The sequence below is a fragment of the Nycticebus coucang genome, chromosome X, assembly GCF_027406575.1.
Source record: "Nycticebus coucang isolate mNycCou1 chromosome X, mNycCou1.pri, whole genome shotgun sequence".
Lineage (NCBI taxonomy): Eukaryota > Metazoa > Chordata > Mammalia > Primates > Lorisidae > Nycticebus > Nycticebus coucang.
This window is the reverse complement of record NC_069804.1, coordinates 7334753-7361458: the sequence shown is the minus strand read 5'-3', so window position 1 is coordinate 7361458 and position 26706 is coordinate 7334753. Positions and strand designations below refer to the sequence as shown.

General features: G+C 44.0%; 1 long non-coding RNA gene across 1 annotated transcript; it reads left to right on the top strand.

Annotated features, from left to right (window-relative positions):
• The first annotated feature begins 294 nt into the window (after nt 1-294).
• Nucleotides 295-18360, top strand: LOC128578497 (uncharacterized). Its single transcript, XR_008377725.1, has 3 exons — nt 295-401; nt 4347-4598; nt 18260-18360. It is a non-coding gene; the product is annotated as an uncharacterized LOC128578497 (long non-coding RNA).
• Nucleotides 18361-26706: the final 8346 nt, after the last annotated feature.

The window sequence follows — 26706 nt, the reverse complement described above, 5'->3', positions numbered from 1 at the left end:
CCACTTAATGGGCATGGTTTTGGGGTATATGACACACTTCTTGGTGGTGGGACACAATTATAAGAAGAACTTTACCTAACAAATGCAAGTATTGTAACCTAATTCTTTGTACCCTCAATAAACCTAAAACAATTTAAAAAAAGTTAAGCCTGAAACAAAATAAAAATAAAACTTCTGATAGTCAAGACTGAATTTCAGAGATTGCCTCTGTTTTGTTTTTGCTTTCTAAAATAGAATTCAGGCAAAAAAGAAATATGCGGGTTAGGCAAATCCAGCTTGAGCTTCCAGTGCGTGGGACTGTCTAACTCATTCATGGCGGAAGCGTGAAATACAAACTCAGTGAGGGCATTTGATGTCTGCCATATTCTCTCTGAATGCCCAAGACATATCTGTGCTGAGGGGTGAGTCACTTTTTTATTTGTTTGTTTGTTTTGCACTTAGGCAATAGACCAGATTCCTTAAGTCTTGCAGGTGTCATGAATGTTCCTCAGGCGGAATTGTTCAGATGAACCTGTTTTGCCCCCAGGCAGTGTTAGGGAACGTATACTCTCACAACTTCATCAAGGGAGCAGAAGGAATTCCTGAACAAAGGCATTGCTTATACAGAAGGAAACTTGGATGTTAAACCACAATACAGATGATTGTAATATGTTTTTAGCTATAAGCAGGTGAAACGTTGAGCTTCAAAAGTGGTATGAGGCATGCTCTGGTCATTTTTTTCCTCATTATTTGAAACAAAGCAGTTTGTGTGTAGAGGTTTGCCTGTACAATCTTCCTCTCTTATTTTCTAAATTTACCTTCTTTTCAGACACATTGGCAGGAGATTATAGTCAATTTTGAAAGCTTAAACATTCCTTGCTGTTGGGGCAAAAGGGAAACGTTGCCTTCACCCTCAGAAGATTCACTAAAAACTCAACTCACTATGAACCAGATTCATAAGACAAAAGCTGAAAATAAAAAGTATTTTAACATGTACACACAGAGCCCTCAGAATAGCATTCAACTCCCCAGTGAAGTACACAGGTGTTTTTTTTTGTTTGTTTGTTTTTGTTTTTTTTAAGAATGGGGGCTTGAAATCAGAAAAGGCAAAAGATTTATACACTCTCAAGAGAAACCAAAGCATATTTGAAATCAGAAAAACAGGTTTTGGGAGGGAAAGAGAAAGAAGGTTGACTGGGTAGCAAAGATGGGCTTGTTATACAGATGAAAGCTTACAGGTGTAGCAGCTCTCAGAGAGAATAGACGGTAAATATTTCTTTTCAGACCTATACAGCTGTCAGGCTTTCAGTTAATCTTTTCTAGAAAGGATAGACTTGGGTGCATTCTCTACAGACATAAGTTGTCCTCTACAAAAGACAGCATCACAGTGTCACTTCTGTCTGTGATACTCATGGCAGCCACCTCAAAAGATGTCAAAGAGACAAACGTATTTCAGGGTAAAATATTTCCCTAGGATAGAGTAGCAGCTTTGATTCGAAGGTGCCTTTGTACTCTTACTGCAACCCGTGAGTTCCCAAGCAAACAGAAAATGTCATTGTCATAACCAATTCCCTAACAGTATTAATCACATATTATTGAGACTACGTTTTCCTGACTGTAGGGTCTTCAAAACATTATAAGGCACAGTCATTGGCTTTACTGGGTCCATCAGTCAGAGGTGAGAGATGAAACTTAGATAATCAGAGTGATGAAGGTGCGGAGAAGGTGTGATCTCTGCTCAGGATGTGGGGAGGACGCCATGATTATAGAAGGGAAAGCTGATTTAGCTTACTCAAGCACTTCCTTTCCTTTAGTATTTTTGGCAAAATGCTTTTTTTTTTTTTTTGAATTCTACTTTCATAACTGTCAAAAGTGAGTTTCAACACTCCGAGTTGTTACATGGAGCCGGCAGATTTTAAAATCCATTAACCTCTCATCTTACCCTGACAGGTAGGTTCCCCTCAGGGATGTGAGGAAGTGTGCCAGGGATCTGAAAAGCCACAGGATAAACAGTGCTGTCAAAACCACAAGGAGGGTTTGGTTCAGGCCCAATTGCTCGTCACACAGAATCCCAATTATTGAGACGATGAGGATTGCCAAGGGAGAAGGAATCTTGGAATCTTTACCACAACAGACGGGAGAAGGGGGGGCTGCCTCAAATTCATGTGTCTGCCTTGGGGATAGCATAGCATGGGCTTTAAAGGAGGGGCTCCGTGCTTGTGGAAGGCGGTGGTGTTTCTCCCAAGGGACTAGGAGCAGAGGGACAAGTTGTGGGGGATGATGAATCTTGACATGTGGAAGTCTGCCCTGGGGACGTCACAATCTTCGCTCCTGGGTCTTGTAGAAAAGCCCTCATTTCAAGCCCGGTGCTGTGGTTCAGCCTATAATCCCAGCACTATGAGAAGGCTAAGGTGGGAGCATCATTTGAGGCTTGGAGTTTCAGTCCATTGCTTCTGGGAGACAATTCAAAGAGTCAAGTAGTTAGTTAAAGGAAAGGATTATAAAAAATGTAGAGGGGTTTCTGGAACCCCTCTACAGGGATAGTAGGGATAGTTGGCATGGTGACTAGTAATTTAAAACATCCTCAGATTCTAAGACACACTGAAACTCACCTGGCTATATAACGACTTACCAGGCAAAAATTTCATTCATTTCTTGAGATGAACCACATTTTACCAACACAACAAAAATTCAATTCCTTTAAAATTCGGACTGGTAGAATTACTCTGGTTTCTATCTCCAGGGCCCTGGGGATGTTCATTTGACTTAGCAGCAGTCAAGGGCGCTTGAAGGTGAGACGCGAGGAGCTCTGTTGTTTAGTTAACCCTCCCGCTGGCCTCAGATGTTCCCAGTTCTTTCTCTGGCCAAGAGTGGGGTGGGAAGTTCATGAAGAGGGTGTGGGTAGGGGGCTGAGAGGAATGTTTCTCTTGTCCTGATATTTGCATCGCGAGTCTTTTTCCTAAAATATTCATACACTAGACGTGAAGTGGCAAGGCCGTGGGTCTGAATTTTCTCCTGACTCTATAGTTTCAGAACTGCAAATTTATCTGAAAGAAATGACGTGATCTTATTCTGATATTGTGTTTCTCCTTCCCTTTCTGTGTTATGTTTTGGTCTTTTGTCTCGTTTTTCAGATGGGCTAATTTCTGTGATTATAATCCAGTCACTAGTTTTCCCATGACTTTTAAACAGGAAAATAAGCAGAGCTGGATGTGTCATGAGGAGTGGCAAGGAAGACCCTAGGGGACAGCCACTGCTATTCTCACCCTATATTTAACAGAAAAGTCTTTCTTTTCTTTTCTTTCTTTCTTTTTTTGCATTTTTTGGCTGGGGTTGGGTTTGAACCCACCACCTCCGGCATATGGGGCCGGTGCCCTACCCCTGTGACCCACAGGCGCCTCCCCCAGAAAGTCTTTCTAATGGGAATTTGATGATTAATCCTACCAGGAGGTTCCTTTTAGCAGAAATTTGGCTTCATACTTGCAAATATAGTAGCAAAAATATTATCTGCTGAATCACAAACTATTCTTTCCAACTCTCTGTGCTAACTTGAAATCAGACAGCATAAAGGTACAATAGGTGGCTGAGACCTGGTCCGTACTCTCAGGGTCTAAGGTGCATTTCCAGAAAAATGTATTACACTGGAACTGAATGGAAGAGGTCTGAGCTAAACATTTGGGGGCATTATTTTTAAAATGTGAAAGGTTTACAATATCTAGAGTTAATACTTGTTTAGATAATATGTTATTCCATCATTAATGGTTTATCAAAATATTTATTGCTAACAAAATTATAATTCTTAGGGAATACACTCCAGTCTCCAAGATGTATTTTTCTTTTTTCTCCTTTCCTTTCCTTTTTTTTTTTTTTTTTTAAATCAAGACAGTCTCACTTTGTCACTCTGGGTCGAGTGCCATAGCATCATAACTCACAGCAACTTCAAATTTGGGGGCTCAAGTGATCCTCCTGCCTCAGTTTTTCAATTTTTAGTAGAAATGGGGTCTTACTCTTGCTCAGGCTGGTCTTGAACCCCTGAGCTCAAGCAATCTACCTGCCTCAGCCTCCTAGAGTGCTAGGATTATAGCCATGAGCCACCACACCCTGCTTCAAGGAGTCTTTTTCAATCCTATCGCCATGCCTGTGGCTACTTAGCTTGAATCTTGTTTAGGTGAGTCATTTCAGCTAGCTCATCCCTTCATTTACAAACATCTTTTATTTTATATTGGGCATATATAACTACAAATTGTACCACAAAAATCAATGTTTAATTTTTATACTGTAGAATAAATATAAATTCTAATTAGAGCACATAGAAACTGTGTCCAACATGGTTCACTGAACAAGCTTTTCTGCTTATATTATTTCAGAACAGAAGAGAGAGCTGTGGCTGCTGTCTGTGCAAAAGAACGAATTTGGGTCCCAGAAAGAAGCAGGAGCCCTGGGGGTTTGGCGTCTTCATCCTTTCTCTGACTCTGAAATGAGTGCCAAGATGAACTAAATGTTTCCGTAACCTTGAATATGGCTTTCCACCCACACCAGAGAATATAAATGAAGCTCTGGAAAGAACACAGCCCTGGAAAGGACACAGGGAAATTGGGCTCGCGTGATGACTGGAAAAGGTAAACTTCACTTTTGGTTTCCTGGCTATTCTGGCTGTCCCCTGCAGAGCAGAGGGCACATCAGTTGTAGCCTTAAACACATCATACAGTGTCATAAAGAGAGTCCCAGTCCCTAAGACAGCAAGGTTGTCACTCATTTCAGAAAAACTGCCCAGGAGGCCAGCATAGTGTTCATTTGTACATTGCCAGCGTCTGTATCTCTACACTTTCCCACTTCTAGAAAGTTATTTGACTTATTTTAAAATAATCGTAGTCATTTTTACACAATGCCCCATCCTTCTGTTGCAGTTTTTTCCCTTTAAACAATAACCTATTTTAAATATAAAAAAGAACCTGGGTGGCTCCTGTAGCTCAAAGGAATGGGGAGTAGGGTGCTGGCCCCATATGCTGGAGGTGGCGGGTTCAAACCCAGCCCTGGCCAAAAACTGCAGAAACAAACAAACAAACAAAAAAAGAACTTAAAATATCTATTACATATTAAGTGATTACCTCGGGTTTTCAGGGGGCCAGTTGTCCCTTTCACACTGGCTTCTTTCACTGTGTGCCTTTATATTTTTTATCTTGAGCTTATCTGCAGTAGGGCTGGTATTTTTCTGTTTGGGTTCTCTCCTCTTAGGAGTGATGTTATGGAGTGATTTTTGCATTTGCTGGGCTGCGACGAATGAGTTTTCTTGTGTTTGGAGTCTCACACTTTACAGGTTACCCAAACTTTGACCGTGATGTCTTATAGGAGTAATATCCCCCCAACCTAGGGGTTTCCAGAAGAGATAATAGGATTTTTCCTTTTGTGGGAAGTTCTTCTAGTCAATCTTTTATGAACAGACAGTTCCTTTAGGCTTTTAGTTCTACTTTGTCACCTCATAAGACCCAAGGCTATGTCTCCTATTCTACTAAATGCTCAGTTCTTATCCTCCAAGGTACACTTGGGTTCAGTAACCCTGTATCCTCCCCTGAATTCAGAACCTGCCAGTGCCACCTGCTAGTGGAGAAGAGATGCTATCATTAGTAGGGATCATTCAAAGGCATCACCGGTGTGTGGCAAGGACTGTATGTTTATGCCCATTGAGGGTTTGTCTGCAGCAGAACATTGATTTTCAGCTCCCAGTGAACCAGGACCTGTCTAGGAGATGGAGATTGAAAACCCCTTCCATTTCTGTAACGCAGCAGTACGTTCATGCAGTTTAAGATTGCGAGATGCTCACCTCTGTAAAGCAGCTCTGTCCCTGAAGCTCAGCATCTGCAGAGTTGCACCAATAGTCTTGAGATTGTTACCTAGCACAGGGACAGTCTGCCCTTGGAGGGGCTCGCGAATGGGTCATTGAAGGAGGCACACAGAGACGCAGATGACAGGCTTTGTAACACGGGTTGGCCATCACAGGGAACGGCAGTAAGACCTCGCCCCAATCCTGCAGATGGGCAATACTTTTTCACTAGCTGTACAGAGCTTTAGCAGGTCTGCACCCCTACCGTGGAGTCTGCAAAGAAACAGAAAAATGCAGTAAACAATGCCGGCAATTTTTGCAGACACTGAAGTCAGGTGATGGTGCACTGTGATTTCAAGAAATTAAGTTCTTCAGAGCAGACAGAGCAAAGGGCCATGGCTCTCCAGACAGTGAGTGTCTGAGGAAGTCACAGGCAGACTCTTAATCAAGCTTGTGGCTGGTCTTCCTGAACAAGAAAGGATGAAGCACAGGAAGGTGCTGAAACATGGGTTAGCAGTGTTCACTGGGTCACTGAATCTGCACTGAGACTTTAATTCCTATCTACCCCAGCGGACGCTTAGGAAGGGGAATAGCTGGGTGCTGTCATTAAGCAATGATTTCAATCTGGGCAGTTGGATTACAAAGTCTGCTCGAGGACCAACCCTTTCCTAAAACAATGTTCAGAAATGATGAAGTCGTGACATGCTGGCATTCTGGAAGTTGTCCACTACCAGCTGGACTGCCAGGTGCCCAGAAAGTGGAGGAAAGATCGCAGCGCAGCAGGGAGCTTGGTGAATCGAGGCTCCCACGGCAGGCCCACAAGACAGGTCTGTGGCTGCTCATATGTGGTCGACCTTGGGTGGTCAGCGGGCTAGAAACCTGAATATCAGGTGACTATGCTGAATAGCAGCGGCCGCAGTAACACGGTCAGAGCGGGTGAGGGGCCAGTGAGACCCGGGGTACAGTGTGTGTTCTGGAGTCACTGTCCTTGCTTTGCTTTCTCCCTAAGGCAGCCGCAACGGGCTCCGTGTTGTCAAGACAACACTTTTTAAAAGAAAACCCAACAGTTAATGTACAAGGTTTGGCTCTAAATAATCAAGGTGCCTTTACGGGCAAACAGCAGAATCACACTGCCTTCCGGTAATGTGGAGTAGAATGTAAGCATCCCTCAGTGTCCACAGAAAGTTGGTTCCAAGGCCTGCAGGATACCCGAATTCTTCAAGCTTGAGTCCTGCAATTCTCCCATGGAACCCACAAGTACAAAGTGTTGGCTGTCTGTATCTCTGGGTTCCGCATCTAGCAAATGCTGCATTTGTGATCTGTGCTTTGTTCGATCACAGGTATGGAGTGAGTTAATTGCTTACTATTTGTTTTTGTAAATCTCACATGATAATTCCAGAAGTGGTGGTCCTAGGGATGGTCAGTTCGGTGACAAAACCATCTTGGGATTGACATCTCTGATACTCCCATGGGTGTCCAACCTGTGGCTTGTGGGCCTCATGTGGATCCTGTGAAGAATGTTTTGCTTATGTGTGGTGGTCGATATCCTGAAAATTATGCATGGGCCTTTTTAAAATTTATTTTTAGGTTTTTGATTGTCAACTTTCTTTGGTGTTTGTGTATTTAATGTGTGGCCCAACACAACTTTTCTTTGTCCAATGTGTAGCAGGGAAGAGAAAAGACTGAACTGCCAGGCTTTCCCTCATGGTGACAAGACGGCTGCCAACACTCTGTATATAGTCATGCATCATTTCAGAATGCAGATAAGGTCTGAGAAACACGTTGTTAGGGAAAATGATCATTGTACAGCCTGTTACATGCCTAAGCTGTTATCGCTCTGTGCTAGAAAGCTGCACATCAGGTGACTATATTGAATTCCGTAGGCAACAGTAACACAGTGGTAAGTATTTCTGCACCTAAACAAATCTAAAAATAGAAAGGTAATGCATCATGCTGTGATGTCACCAGGTGATAGACATTTCTCAGCTCAATCATAGTCTTTCCTAGGGAAGAAAAATTTCTTTTAGGAGCTCATCCTGCTTGCACTGACACGCTCCACACCTTCGCCTCAGAAGCCACTAGGTGGAAATGCATCACCTCTATGTCCTAGCTTCTAGAAAGGCAAGGAAAACACACAATTGACATTTCTTTAGAGCCTGACAGAGTCCCTGATTTGACTTCCTCCAGAGCACTTGTCCCCTTGGGCAGGCAGATGAAGGCCCCCCGAAGACGTCCATATCCTATTCCCTGGAGCCCGGGAAAACATACTTTATGCAGCAAAAGAAGATTTGGGGTGTGATTAAGTTAAGGGTCTGGAAGTGGGGGAAATTAGCTTGGATTGTCTACATGGGCCCAGTGCAACCACAAACTAGATGTTAAAGAAAAGAAAAAAAAGAAGAAGAAGGTAGGAGGCCTGGAGCCAGAGGAGATGTGAGGGTGAGAGCCGGGCTCCTCCCGATGTGGTGCCGGCTGCAGCGTGGAGAAAAGGGCAAGGAAGCGGTTCCCCCAGAGCCTCCAGACGAACACAGCCCTGCCGGCACCGAACTCAGCCCACGAGGCTGATTTTGGAGCTTTGACATGGAGAATGCTACACGAATACATTTGTGTTGTTATAAGATACTAAGTCTGCGTTGATTTGTTACAGCAGCCACAGGCTACGAATACATTGACATCTAAATTATTTTACCTATTTTGTTTACTTTGGCTGCTTCAGTGGCTAGAATGTGGATGGCAGGAGAGCAGAGAATTTTGACTATTTTTTCCTGACTGTGGCCCCAATAGTTTGGGCACGGCTTGGCATAAAGTAGGCTCTCCATAAATATTTACTGACTATGCGCTCAGTGGATGTCCTGGTGGGAGGACCTGGCTCAGCTGTCCACAGGGCAGGGGAGGGTCACCAACACGCCTCCCAGCTCATCGATCGGTCTCCTTCAGGGATTATTGCCACTTCTCAGCATAACCAGAATGCATTTCATGTCTCTGTAGTTAGTATCTGCTGATTATGCAGGTTAATTTCTGTTTTTCTCCTCGTATATAAGGATATAAAATGAAACTTACCTAGCCATGCCCCTCCCCCAAATGGAGAGAGTTTTGGATTGTGTGTGTGATGGTGAGGCAGTAATACAGACGGGTTTTAAGGATGAAGAAAGTTTGGAATCATCTTATTTTGCAAAACTTCTTTGTCATTATAATATCGTACATCTTGTGTGGAGATACGCAGCGGTGTTCATTTTTCTCACCAGCTTACTTACATTTTTTACGTCGTCTTGACGGCTATGGAGAGCACCCCACACCCCCTTTTGAAACCTTGGTGAAGCTCAACAGTTCGTTGGTGGAGCAGAGTTTAAAATGTGCTGGTCATTTCTTTTTCAGGAGCTGATCCTGGATACTTTATAAAACCAGCTTTCTCTTGCCATCAAATGAGAACTAAGTGAACACCCCAGAATTGAACAGAACAAAACCTCAGGCAGCTCCTTTGAAGAGCAATGGAACAATTTTCTCTGCCAGCCAAGGCCCGTCCTGCCTTTGTTTCTGTTCTCCCCCCCCCCTCATTTATTTCACTGCCCGTCCTCTGGAGTCTGGCAGATGTTAGCTAAGAAACTTAGATTTTAAATACAGCTTTCATTTTTGTGACATGCATGCTACTTGGAAGGCTCATTGCTTCAATATGCTGCCTGGCCTGCAATCATGCTATTGTTGATTGTTTTTATTTTTCTCTCCTGTTTAGGTCTTTAATAATCTTCAGACAATGTTGCATGTTTTTTCTTTTTGTTATTCACTGAACTCAGTGGGTCCTGTTATTTTACAACCTGTTTCATCTATTTCTCTCATCCTTTCCCTGGTCTTTTCTTTCTTTCTTTTTTTTTTTTTTCTGAAACTGACTCTCACTCTGTGCCCTGGGTAGAGTGCTGTGGCATCACAGCTCACAGCAACTTCAAACTCTTGGGCTCAAATGATCCTCCTGCCTCAGCTACCCAAGTAGCTGGGACTACAGGTGCCGGCCATAACGCCCAGCTAGTTTTTTTTTTATTTTTAGTAGAGACGGGGTCTTGCTTTTACTCAGGCTGGTCTCCAAGTCCTGAGCTCAAATGATCCACCTGCCTCAGCCTCCCAGAGTGCTGGGATTACAGGCGTGAGCCACCGCGCCCAGCCTTTCATGGTGTTTTCTGATGGGCTGAATGTGTTATTTGGTTTCATTCCCTAAACTCCAGCCCAGTGGAAATTGCAAGCCTGACCTGTGCAGCAAAGGCTTCTGCAGCTTGTTCCTGAGTCTTTGGTTTAAAGGGCTTTGTTTCTATGGGGGCATCGGCTGTGGGGCGTGCAGTGAACTACATGCACAGTCACCCATCTGAGCAGTGTGCGAACAGCGGCCTCCCCAGACGTGATGGAAATGCAGCCGTTTCTGAAACATGGGCTGGATCCCTGTATTTCTGTCCCTGGGGGAAATGAGGTCTTAATTCTGCTGGAGGGCCGTGTTCAGGAGGGACATCTTGCCTGGCCCTCGGCTTCACTGCTCCCATTTCTACTGTTGTATACAAGACGGTGACCCTTAGAATAATTTTATTATCTTCATATTTCATTATGGAGAGATTTGGCGGCGAGCCGGGCTCCAGGAGAACTGAGATATCACTTCCATTTGGGACTTTAATTAGCTTAGATGTGATTTATGAGGCTGCTTGAAGAAGTTCACCATAAACAACGCCATGGCTGAACTAGTGCAGGACGGCGCTGAGCCGGCGGCACCCAACGCCAAGTTGACATATTTGCAGCATTTTGGTTTTCATTATGTTTTTCTAAAACTGATAACAAAGTCACAAACCATAACAAAGAACCCTCCTCGACCATATCAGACCCCACAGTTGTGTCACCTATAGACAAGATGAATGGGTGTTAGAGTGCCAGCCTCAGTTTGAATCGAGCGAAATGGTGTGCAGGAATTGTTTGCAGCTGGAACAAACCTATGTTTCCTAACACAGTTGTCTCTGTCTGAAGATCTGGTGACTTTATTCTTTCCCTCCTTGTGTGCTGTGGGGTAAATTGTGTCCCCTTCTCACAAATTCACATGTCTGAGTCCTAACCCCCAGTGAATCAGAATGTGACCTGATCTGCAGATAAGAAGGCCGGGTTCTTACAGAGGATATCAGGTTAAAGTGAGGACATCCAGCTGGGTCCTACCCCAGTGTGGCATTCAGACACAGACGCCTGTAAGGAGGGATAGTGAGGGGGCGAGATACCCAGAGAAAGTGGCCTTGTATGAACCAGGAGGAAAGGCCTGGAGTAGACCATCCTCCCGCAGCCGTGGAAGGAACCAGCCCAGCCTCCAGAACAGTAAGACAACACCTTTCTGTGAGGTGTCTCTGGCTGGGGTACTTTGGGCTGCAGCCATAGCAAGCCAGTGCATTACGGCACATTCTCCTTTCTCCACTGACAATGGGCTGGGGTATGAATTATCGGTGCCTTCTTGTCACTCGGCTTATGAGATCTCTTTTGAAGAACAGAACTGAAGAGTAGCTCCACTCCATGCCGGGCAGGCAAAGAAACAGATGCTGATTGCCACAGGTCTGTTTTGCAGCATGAAGTTTGCTCCACAACTTAGCAGGTGAAAGCAATGAACACTCATCATCTTGTTATTACCACTGATGATCTTACCATTTCCAGGAGTGCAGTTTAGCTGTGTTCTCTGGCTCTGGGTCTCTCATGGACTACGACCGACGTGTTGGACTAAAAAGTTTCCAGGCCCCACTGGAAGAGGACCTGTTTCCAGAGCCTGCTTGTTTGTAGGCTGGTGGCTGGATCCAGACCCTTCGTCCTGCCTTCTGGTTTTACTGGTGAAAATCTGCCCTTGGACTGCTGCTCCTTTGAGAATAGAATATTTCTTTTTTTTTTTTTTTACTCTTTCAAACATTTTCTTTGGTATTCTCAAATTTTATTATGATTTGCCTAGGTGTGTGCATTTTTACTTACGAATATTCCTTGAGATTCGCTCAAACTCTTGAGCTTATAGATTGATGTCTTTTATATGTTCCGAAAAAAAAAAAAAAATCTTCTCTTTTGAATTATTTCTCCCGCTCCATTCTCTTTCTTCCCTTCTTCTGGGACTCTGAGAAAACATCATAGTCAATTCAGTCCACCTTCTTTATCTCTGTGGCTCTAACCTTGTCTTTGTTCATTTCCTTTTCATCACTTTGTCCCACAGGGCTGCCTTCTGAATACAATCTGCCCTGTGTTCCTGTTACCTGAGTCTCTCTCCAGCTGTGTTCATCTGCCGTTACTCACTGACTTTACTAAACGTGTCTGATGATTCCAATATCTGAAGGCTTTACAAATCTGGCTTTGGTCTCTTTAAGTCTCCCTCATGTTTTCTCTGTCTGTTTACCGATTTTCTTCTCCTGGTGAAAAGTGCTTTTTCCATGTACAATTATTTTGAGAATTCTCCAAGGCTTCAGAGGGAGGTGTGTTTCGTGGAGAGGACTTGTGCTTGTTCTGATAAATACTTGGGGCCAGGTGTTGCTGCGCAAAATGCTTGCAACCCTTTTTATGTTAAGAATGGAAAATGTTTATAGTGACTTGGCATTGCTACAGCATCATTGTACCATGTTAGTTTTTTTCATATCATGTTTTGAACAATTCACTATTAATTGCATTTTACAAAAGAATGAGAGTTTTTATGGGTTAGAAATGAAATAAACAGCTGAGATGTTCCCCACAATCATTTTAGAGGTATTGCATAGAACTCAGTTGACAGCTTTGGACTTCCTAAGGGATGTGAATTTGGATTGCAGGTGCACCTGTGGACTGGTTTCTGTGACAACTGGGGATGTCCAGCCTTTTTTTCCATCTGCCACAAATTGAGAGAATGAGTTGCATTGGGCCACCCATTAAATATGCAAACACTAACAAAAGCTGATAAGCCAAAAAAAGGTCTATGCATACTTTTGGTGATATATGACGTCACAGATAAGCAAAGAAAAAAATCCTCACAGGATCAGCATGTAGCCTACAGGCTGTAGGTTGGACACTCTGGTAACTTTTTATTTTATTTTATTTTTTTTGAGACAGAGACTTACCATGTCACCATTGGTAGAGAGTGCCGTGGCATCACAGGTCACGGCAACCTTCAGCTCGTGGGCTTAAGTGATTCTCTTGCTTCAGCCTCCCAAGTAGCTGTGACTTTTTAAATTTGTATTCCTTCACTGCTCTCCTTAAGGCCTAGGAAAGTGTCCCTGTAGTCCCTTTATGGAAGAGGCTTGGTGTGACTCTGTTTCCCCTCAAACTTACGCTGACGGTATGGTGTTTGGCAGTCCCAGACTGGGGCACAGAAGTGTCCTCTGTTAGATTTCTCACACCCCACGTTCCCTGGCTTTGGTTTTTACTTCCTGCACCCTATGAAGAACTAGAATCTAAAACTTAAATGGACAAGATTGACCAAACGCCCTTAGGGAAAATTGTCTTTGGTATTTATTCGACTATCCTTTGACTTCACTGAGAGTTCACAATAACTTGTCAGACCTTTGATATTAGAATGCACGTATGTACACGTGTGTTTATATCCTTTTAAAAAATGCAGAAAGAGGGTCAGTGAGGTAATGGGATACTTGCAGTTCACAGATCAGGGTGGCAGAGTATGAATCGCTAACCAGGTCTGCGGAATCCCCTGAGTGCCCTTCCTACTTGACTCAGTTAAGCAAAACTTTCTGGTTTCCTCAAAGAGCAGGACACCTTGTGGGTACCTATCACTCCCCTGACATTTACCCCTGGTACAGGAATATTATAAAATGACATTAAAGGAATGGCACCTGTTACTAGAAGCTATGTGGACAAATGGGATTTTCATATATTGCTGACGGGAACCTGCATGTTTTATAGCGCTTTTGGATATGACGACATCAATAATTAATAAACATCTACACTTTGTGGTCTAGCCATCCCATCCATCCTGAAGAAATGAAGCTCAGTGTGTAAGGACTGATGCTTCAGGATACGCACTGACAGGACGGTGGGAATGAAGGCAACACCCTTGACAGGTGATTTGTTGAGTAATTAGGATATAGTGGCCACACAGCATATCCTTCAGCCCTTCAGAAGAAGAAATCTCAATGATTCCTATATATCCATGGGCACATAGGAATCTCTACAAAGCAGAGCAGAAACAGAAAGATGGACATAGTACCCCATTTTAGTAAAACAAGGACAAAATTCTGCACGCATGTATGTGTATAGGACCAAAGTGTGAAGCAAAATAGGCCCAGTATGTACACAGAGGACCTGCTGAAACAACGAGGAAATATATATAAGGTTTATGTGCACATGTATAGAAAGATTTTAAAATAAAATAAACTGTCCAGAAAGACATTCTTTCAGGTAGCGGAAAAGTGCCACAATGACTGGCCTGGGCCTTGGGGGGAATGAGCCACAAGCTGTTTCCCATCTCGGAGCTTCCCAGGTGCTGAAGTCCAGGTGGGCTGTACAGGAGCATCCTCTGGAATTTTCCCAGCTCCCTTCAGCCTTCCAAGCCTTGACCCATACCTGGTAATAGCAGAGAAAACCTCAAGCACACACCCCTCCTCTAGGGAGGGTTGTGCCCAGCCCCTGCAGCAGCCCTGCTTCGGTATTATTATTAGCACTGGCCACATGCAGTTAACATATCTGCAAACCCCGGGTGGGAATTGAGATGCTACTTCCTGCCAGTGAGAAGCACCCATGGAGGGCCAGCTGGGTGCCAGGCACCCTGCCAGATGCGGGGCTCACGCAGCCCTGTACCGTGGAACCCTTGCCTCTAACTCACTCATGGATTTCTTTGGAATTTAGAAGAGAACCTTAAACCAGAGCAATGAAAGAAACTAACAGAAACAGTTTCTCAGCCACTGAGCATCAAGGATGTTTTATACACCTTTTGATGTGGAGAAGAAAGGAAACGTGGACTCCTTCCCATTTTTCTTGAAAGCAGTGGGGCTGACCTTTGCTGAAAGCCCATCAGGGTGTGTGACACTTGTGCCTCTGTGTTTAAAGACGTGACTACTCTTCAGTCAGCTCTCAACAGTGCAGAAGGGGGCCTGGGCTCCTACCATCTGAGTGCAGTGGTCACGCCGGTCCCTGTGGAGTGACTGATGTGTGCGCTCTTACTTTATTTCAGCTTCCATTCCTGGTATTGTGAAACAACAACAACTAAGAAAACAAAACGTGGGAATTTGAATAGCCTTAGCAATCGTCTAGAGCTGTATTTCTGTCCTTGTGGAGTGTGGGGAGATACTTCCAAATCGGCCTTTTCAGGACGATAGTCAGTGTGATTTCACTTGTTGACACAAGCAGGTGTGTGTAGAACGCTGGTCTCTTTGCTCTAAGACTGATGTCTTCAGAATCGCCCCTTCCCATGCGGGACGCAGATGTCGTTCACCTCTCTGGACTCGGGTGAGGCACACTGAGCTCAAAAAGGTGAAGTGGCTGGGCCAAGTTCACACAGTGAGTTTGGAGTAGATGCAGAAGGCGGCGGAGCGGATGCCTTCCACCCCTGTTCTGCCCAGCATGCTAGCCACCAGCCCTGTGGGGCTATCGAATGCTTGAGAAGGGCTGAGTCCAAATGCAGGTGGGATGTAAGCGCTAAAAACACGCATGGGTTTCAAAGACTTACTGCAAAAGAAATGGTAACTGTCTCATCCTCAACTTTTTATATTGATTACACATTGGAGTGATCATATAGTGGAGATGTGGGATTAAGTACAATGTATCATTAAAAGTAGCTGCACTTTTTTGTTTACTTTTTAAATGTGGATCCATTTAAACTTTAGGATTGTGGGTGTTTAGTGTATTCTATGCCGTTGGATAATACTGTTTTGAACAGCACTGCACTGCTCCACCAAGCTCCTGCCTGAAGTACCTTCCTGTCTCATCTGTTCATTCATTTACTTTTTCCTGTGAATTTTTATGGTGTCCACTATCTGGAAAAGTATCAAAAATAACCTGTATTTGCTGAGATAACTGTCATGAGATGCTTTAAGAAAAATGCTCATTCCATCAATGAAATAGGCCATGGCCACAGTAGCTGTGCCCTGTAGGGGGTTGAAGGGAGTGTCCACATGGGGTTTTCCTTAGAAGGAACAAATCACATCTCCTCTGTACGTGCATATTAGAGTCTAGGCCCCGCATGTTGTGGCCATATCTCAATGGTTTTTATGTCCTCAGGATACTCTCCAGAGAGCCCACGATCTGTAGGATTTTGTCGCCTGTGTTTTAAGCTATAACAGATTGAATAAGAGTTCCAGGGAGCAAAATAAATATAATTATAGGAGAGAAGTCCTCAAATAAGTAAGAAGGCTTAGTGACTCCTTTTAAATGAAATGAGATGGCATTTTAGGGCATATAGATGGTTTGTCCATCTGTGGTCATGGCCAGGTGACACTAGTGAAGCTCTCACCTTGATCAGCCCCTTGCATTTTGCACCCTAAGCACTTGCCACACCCAAATTGCAGCCCTGTAGGGGCCAACCAATTGAAGTATTCTTCTTGAATATGACGGGGTCCTATGTCATTTTAAAGAGCTGACAGGTTGCAAGTTTTTCAGAAATATAGTTCTCTTCAGTATCTGGTGTCCTCTTATCTCCAAACTGAGTATTTATTTTGTGCTGTCTTATTTTTTATCATAAGAAGATAAATCTTATGACCAAGCATTTTTTTTTTCAGAAGACATTAACTACAGAAATAACCAGCAATTTCAATATATCTGCGTCAGAGAAGAAGGCCACGTTATCTCCAATTAACTAACAATGAGTTTCTCTGGGTAAGCCACACAATGAGTAATTTAGAGCTTTCAGCCGATCTTTGAAGGATAAAATGTTCCGTGATGTGCAGTGTGGGTTTGCTCCTCAGAGACAAATTTAGAAAAGCATTTGTTCAATTTCATGACAAAGGTCATGTTTATACCAGGGAGAAAAACTGAGTATTTGGAAAAACTGTACAACACGGCTGTGGACTCCTTAGCTTGTGTTATATGCTTTCTTTTTTTTTTTTTTTTTCTCATTTTTCTCTAAGCCCTGATTCAATTACTATAAAAAAACCCAGCAGGTTACAGGGGTTTTCAAGGGTTTCAAAACCTGAGGGAAAATACTACACGTTTTCTGGCAAATGTAGACATTGCCATATTTATTTTGATCTCAAGGAAAAAGAGAAATCCTAGAACAGCATTTATAGCAATTTTTGAGGACATAATTCCTCCCCCCCAAACACCAACAACAAAACTTCTATTAAAGGAAGACCCTATAAAAAAATTTTTTTTATTTTCTGTCTCAGAAACATTGCCATAAGGCCAGTGTGCTCAAATGGCTTGAAAAGACTTTAACAAACTAAGATCTCACCAGTCATTTGTTTAAATATTTAAAGATGCTACTTTGGGGTGGCCCCTGTGGCTCAAAGGAGTACAGCACTGACCCCATATACTGGAGGTGGTGAGTTCAAACCCAGCCCTGGCCAAAAACTGCAAAAAAAAAAAAAATGCTACTTTACAACCTGGCTATTTTTAAATTTGTATTATTGTGATGCTCTCCTTAACCACTATCTTATGGTCTAAGTACAGAACTGAAGGGCTCTTCCAAAAGCTTGCCCTTATTAGTTCATTCACAGACCAAGAAGGAGGAAGGTTCCAGAAGTGGATGTGGGGGAGTAAAGCATCACTGGGGAGGGATTTGAAAAAGAAATTGGATGGTGAAGCCATGGGCTCATGAAGAAAAATGATTAGGACGGTATTATTGGCAATGAATCCAGTTTCCAGGGAAATAAGTCAAGGACATAGACAGAAAAGTGGGCAGGAAAGAGGAGAAAGGCAGAGAAATCCTGTCTGGGGTCTGTCAAGAGCCCAATAACTGGTAAGTAATAAGAATCACAGTAAAATGATGTGAGGGGACTGCAGTATACACTCTATTCCTGGGTGGGTGATTAAAATCCATGATTTGGTTAAAGTGGTACAATAAATGCATTTCATTGAGGACTTATATGAAAAGCAGCTTGTTAATTCATGCTGATGAGCTGGTGTGGAGCGTTGAGTAGGAAAATTTCAATAATTATAATTGTCCACTATTTTTTTTTTTTTTATGGAGACAGAGTCTCACTTTGTCACCCTCTGTAGAGTGCTATCATGTCACAGCTCACAGCAACCTCAAACTCTTGGGCTTAAGCCATTCTCTTGCTTTAGTCTCCCAAGTAGCTGGGACTGCAGGCACCCACCACAATGCCCAGCTATTTTTTGTTGCAGTTGTCATTGTTGTTTAGCAGGCCCAGGCTGGGTTTGAACCCGTCAACCTCGGTGTATATGGCCCGTGCCGTACTCACTGAGCTACGGGTGCCGAGCCTGTCCACTATTTCTAATTCAGGTAAGCACTAATCTTTCAAGTAGATTTTTGCTTAGTAAAAACAGAGGCAAAACTTTGCTCCTTGGGTTGCCATTCTGTGTTCCACTTTGCTCAATCCTCAGGAGCAGCACCCTGGCCCCACAGCAGGCAGAAGGTGTTTCTCCATGGAGTCCCCATCAGGCAAGGGCAGCGAGTCTTGAGGGCATGAAGAGCTGGTCTTTTTTCTACCATGCCGGGAAAACACACATTGCTTTACGGTGACTAGACGGCAACGGTTTTGGAGAAAGTCACTTCAGTGGGCTGAGTTTTAACTTTGCCATCTGTGCACCAATAAGGAACGGTACGTTTTGCCTCTGAGGTCTTTTCTCAGATCTGACATTCTACAATTCCAAGCCTTTCTATTGCTAATAACAGGGCAGCTGGATTTCTTTCCAAACACCCACTTTAATGACTCAAACCAAATTTTATCCCTGGCTGTCTGAGACAAGAGAACTGGTTCAGTTTTTGTTCTTTCCTTCCCCAGCTCTAGTTCATTGCTACTAATTTGTAGAGGCTTCGTAACACCTTTGACAAGGTGTCAAAGAGACCACAGCATATTACACTGACCCTTGAACAGTGCAAGAGTTGGGGGTGCCAAGTCCCCGCATAGTTGAAAGTCTGTGTATAAGCTCTTATTCCCCCAAAATGTAGCTAGTAATTGCCTATTATTGACGGGAAGCCTTATTAGTGACATACACACATTTACATGTTATGGTATGTGGGCTGTGTTCTCATAATAAGATAAGTTAAAGAGCAAATGTTAGTAAGAAAATCATGAGCAGAAGAACGTATGTTTACTATTCATTAAGTGGGAGTGGGTCTTTATGGCCATCTTCACCCTCATGGCCTTTTATGTTGAGCAGGTTGAGGAGGAGGGGAAGAGGGGGCTGGTCTTGCTGTCTCAGGCCTGGCAGAGATGGGAAACAGGTGTGCCTAAGTGCACCTGCATAGTTCAAACTCATCTCAGTCAAGGGCCACTTGTCATTCAGCATTAACTAGACGGGAAGACCGTGAAATGGGTCTCTGGCTTTGTGATTTCCCTGCCTTATGTACAAAGACCCTTTCCTTAACTTGAGTCAGGAAAAATTTTAGGAGCTATGCTGTGTTGTCAATTCAACCCAAAACAATGCCCGAAGCAGCCCGGCTCCCAGCAGCGATTTGATGGTGTGGCCGTTTGCCAACCAGGACACCCTCAATCTCCGACCTCATGCTTGGAAAGCCACTTGCTTGGATTTTTTCTTTTTAATTAAAGATTTTTTTAAAAGCCTAGCACATGACAACATGTCTTCCTATCAGTTCACAACTCTTCCAGCCAAAAAACAGAAGAAAATTTTTTAGTAGAGGCCTCAAGAGTTCAACTTTTGAATTCTCAGTGCTGTTTTAAACAACAGGAGGGTGGCTTGGTGAATCATTTCCCAGCTTGTTTCTTAAAATGTTCTATTAGTGGGGGCGGCGCCTGTGGCTCAAAGGAGTAGGGCGCTGGCCCCATATCCTGGAGGTGGTGGGTTCAAACCCGGCCCTGGCCAACAACTGCAATAAATAAATAAATAATATGTTCTATTAGTGTGTAAAAAACCTACCACCATCATAGAGCTGCACAAAAGACTCCACTTGTAGCATGCGCCTCTCCTCTCTGATGTTAAATAATTTTTTAAAACCTCTGAAATGTATTAACTATTTTTGCGGTAGAAAATAATTGGTCACAGGCAATTATCATCAGCCAGCACTTACAGACATAGAGCTTTTGCAGAAAGGTTTAAAAACAATTAGAAAAATGCTATTGCCTGTTTTTTTTTTTTACAGCCATGTGTGGGGGGAGGGGTACACATTTATCTCCTAGGACCTCTGACCTGTGTTCCATCTCTCTGTTCTCAGTTCACCTGATAACCACAGATATTCAGATGGGGAGAACTCATCAAGTAATGTTCTTCAACTAAAGTCATGCTGGGATTGATTTCCAAATAATTGGAGATGATTTACGCTGCTGTCAGCCATGGAGGACTCATTCAGCACTCCAAGGGCATTTAGGGCTGTCCCTCTCCCATTGCTTGTTTTTCTTTCTTATTTCAATAACCCCTTCCGCCCCCCCCCAAAAAAACGTCCTCTCTCCCCTGCCCCCTTTAAGATCTCTGCTTTGACAGCTGCAGAGTCCCTGTGGCAGTGGGCTCTGACTCCTGCAGCTGCTGTCTGCTCACGAGCCTCACAGCCCCAAACTCAATCCAAGATCGTTGCTGTCTCCATGGCAACTGGGGCAGCCTGGACTGGGTCACCATTGAGACAACTGCAGCAGCCACAGGCCCTGGCATTTCCTTTTGGAAAATGGGATTGCAGACAAAATGCGTTATTTAATAGGTATGTATCGCTGAAACCAGTTATTCCAAATTCCTGAAAAATCAAGTAAAATGTGTGCACATCAGGAGTTCTTGGTTTTGAGAGCGGCTCAGTGAAGAATCTCTTGATAGAGGGATTGAGATGAAATTGGATATCTTCATTCTCCCAACAATTTCCTTTTAATGTAAGCTGCACTGAATGAGAGCCAAATATACTTGTAGAGATGTCACCCCGTTCTATCCTAACTCCCAGTTCTGTCCTAACTCTCACCCAGTTCTGTGCTAACGTAAACTACACCACATGAGAGCCAAGTACACTTGCAGCGATCTGACCCAGTTCTCTCCTAACTCCCCAGGGGTTAAAGAAGGGCCCTGTAGCTGTGGGAAAGAAAGAAGAGAAGTGATTCTCCAATCACCTTCCTTCTGATTGCTGTGAATGGCCCGTCTGCCAAAGCTGCATGTTGACTAACATCTCTTTTTCCCTCCTTGAATCTCTGACTGTGGTTTTTGTGTCTGTGATGGAAGGTTTCTGTCTGTTTCTACCATTTGGATTTAAGTGAAGAGTCAGGAGAAGGACCCATTTCCAGATGATTTAGTGTCGAGTAGACACTATTTCATAGGTAGTGAGCATTATATTTGGGGGGACTCTCTGGAGCAATGCACACGATTGCTTATAGCCATGCTGCATCCGGGAACTTGCTTTGGCTCACGCTGACATTTTCTGGATGCATCCTGTGTTCTCCTGCTCCTTCTGATCCTCTGACCTTGCTGTCCTGTGCACTAGGCAGGGCAGTTGCCACCTGATGTACCTTGCATGTGGCTGGCTCCATGGTAGCATGTACAGCAAGGTGGGTCATCAGCGCCCTTTCTCCTTGGGTGGCACCTGTACCACATGACGGCTAAGTATCTTGAACGTCACACCTGGGCACAAGTATTATTATCCCTTTTTCTTAGAATCTAAAGAAAAAGCTAATCTTACAGAAAAGGACTGTGCTATAAAGTTAGCTTCTCATAAATGGCTAATCTATTGAGACTCACCTTTTGGGTCCTGTGAACAGTGGCACTTCAGTCACCCATTCTGAGAGCCGTGTTGCATAAATAGCTTATGTAACTTTTCCCTGTTTTTCCCGTATTTTTTTTCTTTGGCTGGGGCTGGGTTTGAACCCACCACCTCCAGCATATGGGACCAGTGCCCTACTCCTTGAGCCACAGGTGCCGCCCATGTTTTTCCAGTATTTAAAGATGAGGATGCTTTCTGTACTTTGCACATGAATTCAATCTGTGGACTGTCTACTGGGGATTACACACACACATGCATGCACACATACATACACATTTGTTCTTTTCATTTATTACTATGTGTTTATATTTAGAAGAAATTTAAGAAGATTTGTGACAAGGGAGAAAGCCTTTGTGCTGTTGATGAAATGTCCAGCTGAGACTGTTCTTCAGTGACAGGGGGCAATCCATATATTCAGATGCACGGAATGTATTCTATTCTCCAAAGCGCTTGGCCCAAGATCCTCGCCACAATCCCATTTGCTGAAAGGCTGAAATGCAAGCTGATGAGCAAACTTACAGCATATAAAGTGATCCTTTGATTCCAAGGAAGAAGGGACTTCATTGTCTGATTGAGAACACGCTCAGCGTGGCTCGATTTATAAATTTAGATTGTGGTTTGATCGTGTTATTTTGAAAGCACAATAGCACTTGCAGAGTTCACGCAAACCGCTTTCTCCACACCTGACAAGTGGATAAAAATGTGTAATAAATCCAATTGCTCTGAGAAGGAAAAGAATGTGCAAATCATTGGTATTTTTAGAGTATCATTATTCTTTAATCTCCTCACGAGCTCTCATCAAGTGAACACAATTCACAATGTTAAGGCAATTCAAACAAAGCATTTTTTGTGGAACTATATTTGAGATGGCTTCTATAAAAATATGTTCAAAATCAGTAGTTACTAGTTCTCAGATTGGAGAACCAGGGCTTGCATACTAATCACCACCCTGAAACCTCTGGTCCCCACATCACTGTCCTCAGCGCAGTCTTGCAATGTATGCTGGTCATTTCCTGGGTGACACTGCTTTTCCTGGTAGCCATTTCTTATCACCAAAGACTGGGAAACACGGCCTAGCCTTTGACTCTGGAAATAAACAATGTAGAAAACTCACTTAGAAATGACATATTCCTCTGCGTTTTTATCACTCATTACTTTAAGCCACTCCTTGGATGTTAACTTCCTGATTAGAGATTCTAGCTAGCACTTTTTATAGAAGAGCAAGAAAAAAGTTAATTGATAGTGATGTTTAGCAGAGAAAAAAAATAAAATCTTCACTTTCCCATTATTTACTGAGTCCCTCAAGAGGGTGGAAATTGAGGAATCAGATAACTTTTGGGGAAAAAGCAATTGTTGGGGATAGGCAGACTTATTTGCATATATATTTTATTTCTGAATAGGACTGTGAGAAAATGATATGCTGCTAAAAGTGACCTACAGAGAGTGTCTGTAGGAAAAGTTCACTTTGATTCAGTGCAAGGAAAGTGAACTGTGTTGAAGGGTAAGAGTGAGTCACAGATGAGCAAAGCTACCCAGACAGGGAAACACGGTCTGTGGAAAATCCAGGAGCAACATTAGGAAGTGCAGTCATAACTTTTGGTGTGAAAGGACTGAGAAAAGGTTGGAAATAATGTTCCCTGCTGTGTGCACAGGGTGTCCAGGTTGACCAGAAGGCCGGGAGTCAGTGGTGTGGTGCAGATACAAGGGCCAGGTCATGGCTCTGACCTCTCAGCAATCCATCCCTGAAAAGCTGTGGTCTGTAATCCCCACCCTACAGACTGGTGCTGGTCAATGGCCTGCTAGAGACTGGGCTACGCAGCAGGAGGTGAGTGGTGGGTGAGTGAGCAAACCTTCTTCGGTATTTACAGCCGCCCCTCTGCCTCCTGCCGGATCAGCTTCTCACAGGAGCGCAAACCCTACTGTACACTGAGCACAGGAGGGATCTAGGTTGTCTGCTCCTTATGAGAATCTAAGTCCACTTTAGCCCCTCACCACCATCACGTGGAAAAACTGTGTTCCCAGAAACTACTCCCTGGTGCCAGAAAGGCTGGGGACCGACCCCTGCTCTAGAAGGCCCAGGCGTGAGTCATGTTCAAGTGTTTACAGTGAACTTGAAATACTGGTTGCTGAGTGGATTTCTGTTTTGGTGTTTCAAACCAACACATTTTTTTTTTCAATCAAATGAATTGACTTTTCCATATGTAAATTCTGGGTAAAAGTATCCATAGATATGTGGGGACCCAGAAAAAGTGGAGGCCAGGAGCCCTATGTGGGGATTCAGAAAAGGTGGAGGGCAGGAGCCCTGCCTGAATAAACCATCCAGTCCCGGTTTATTCCCCTGACCCCAGCTGCAGGACTTGTTGCAGCTGACAGATCGGCACTGACTTGGAGGTGCCTTGGATCACCTGTTGTGCCCACAGCCCTTGGGGGAAGCCGGAGGTGGTCATCCTTCTCATAATTCCTGCCTGGGGCACCCACCCAAGTCAGGAGGATGGGACAGGAAGAGGAGAGGAACCTGTGAGGTTGAGTCGCATTTCTGCCTGTCATCCACCCTTTATATCTGGCGACAGCTGGCACCGTGAGACATGGTTGAGAAATTCATGTGCGATACATTGAGAAAGAGGCTGCAGACATGAGACAGCAGAAGTCATGGAGTCCTGAAGACCGACAGCCACTGGAGCCCTCAATGGAAAGTGACAGAAACCTGTGACGCAATGTCTGCAGCTGAAAGAGGTTTCATTGATTCTTTCTGAACACTGAGGTGTTCAGCAGGGCACAGGCAGCAGGGACAGCCACATCTGGGGACACAGTGTTCCCAGGCCCACTCTCTGCCTTTGCACTGGCATCATCTCTAGGTACGTTCCTCTCAGGCTTCATTTTTTCCAAATTCTAAGTCTGCAAGAAAAGGACAATCTCTCCCTCCTGAGTGGTTCCACGAGAGGCCCTCCAGACAGGTGTTCTGCCAGGACACCCATCCTCGGCCCCACCGTGCTGTCTCGGGAAGTTGTGCTCTGAGCAAACGGGTTTGGATGTAGGATCCCAGCTGAAGCTTATCCCTGCCCAGGGCTGGAGGGAAGGGGAAATGACAAGGTAGGGAATGGCTACCCAACCACAAAAACAATGTCATCCTCTCCACACCTTCCAGAAGCCTGAGACACAGGGAAGGGAGATGAAGGGTATAAAGGCATTATCGGAAACATTGAAGCAGAAAGAGAGAGCGTGCGAACCATTAACGCCAGGCCAACATAGGGCATTTCCTCACCCCTGAGAGTGTGGCTTAGCCTGGTTTCTGGGATGGTACCTGATAGCATTTTATCACCTCGGTGCTGGAGACTTTGGAAGGAGACGGTTCTTTGCTGTGAGGGGCTGTGAAGCAGCGTCCGGAGTGTCCAGCTTGAGGTGCTAGCAGTGTCCCATCCCCAGCTAGGACAGCCAAATTTGTCTCTTACCAAATGTCCCCTGGGGGCAAAATCATCCCTTGCACAGAATGACCGTTTTCATACTTGAAATCATTCTGCATACATTCATTTCGTCCTTTTTTTCTTTAATTTTTCTCTTTTGGGGAATTAAATGTAACAATAAGCTTATCATTTATCACATTATAGATGGTAATTTTTAGAAGTGTGTGCAATTTCGAATATGCCGTGTGATTATCATACATAAAAATATTCATAGCAAGGATCAACTATATGCAAACACTAATGGTGTGAATATTTATTATCAGAATTTCTCTACTTTTTGGTATTTTTCCAGTTTCCATAAATTTGTGCTATTTTAAACAAATTAAAAAAAATATGAGGCAGTTAAGGAAAGGAGAAGGCCGTGAAGATGATCCCTGAAAATGCCCAGTTGCAGAGCAGACCTGGATTTCTGGTCACAGAGTATGTTAGGGGCATCTGGCTTTGTCTTTTGAGGGGATGAAGGTGACAGGGATTCCTTGGCAAAGAGGCACGTGTTGGGGCTTTGCCGAATGAGCGAGCCCTTGATGCTTTGTCTCTACTGATTAACAAGGTGACACTGCCATCCTTCTTGGATTATCCTGTCCTATGAGCACTGCCCACAATGACACGCGGTTGGTCACCCCTCTGTATGGACGGATTAATTACACTGAGATATTTTCCTAAGCTATTCCAAGTCCAATTATCATCACAGAAAGCCAGCACTCCATATGTTGCAATATTTCTAAATGTAAAAATAACCTCTGTTAACTAATAGGTATGTGAGTAATTTACACACTTCCTTCCTCCTGGACTACTTAGTTGTTTCTGATGCACACAGCATGAGAGAGGCTCCCCTCAAGGCAGGGAACTTAATGTCATTGGGATGACAGACCAATATAAATTGCATAGCATAGCATGAGTCACACAGAGGGACGTGTAGTTGAAACTTATAGCTTTTTTCAAACTCTGGGTGCTACATTGCTCAAGTCCAGGGGAATAAGTGGTAATGCTGGAAGTGACATTGAAGTAGAATACATGTGTGAATGGAGTTAAAGAAGAAGGAAGCCACTGGGGGACTGTGGACACCACTGCTGTCTGGGAGGCAGAGAAACCTAGTGGGAGAAAAAGCATGGGTGCATGCTCGCATTTTCAATACTTTGCAGACAGTCTGGACATCGGTTTTTCCTGTCAGAGTGCAGGAGGGAGGGAGAGGTGATGTTTGTGCAGATTGGAGAGGTGATATTTGTCCAGATTGGAGAAGTGATGTTTGTGCAGACTGGAGAGGTGATGTTTGTGCAGATCGGAGAGGTGATGTTTGTGCAGATTGGAGAGGTGATCTTTGTGCAGATTGGAGAGGTGATGTTTGTGCAGATTGGAGAGGTGATCTTTGTGCAGATGGAGAGGTGATGTCTGCGTAGATTGGAGAGGTGATGTTTGTGCAGATCGGAGAGGTGATGTTTGTGCAGATTGGAGAGGTGATCTTTGTGCAGATGGAGAGGTGATGTCTGCGTAGATTGGAGAGGTGATCTTTGTGCAGATTGGAGAGGTGATGTCTGTGCAGATTGGAGAGGTGATGTTTGTGCAGATTGGAGAGGTGATCTTTGTGCAGATGGAGAGGTGATGTCTGCGTAGATTGGAGAGGTGATCTTTGTGCAGATTGGAGAGGTGATGTCTGTGCAGATTGGAGAGGTGATCTTTGT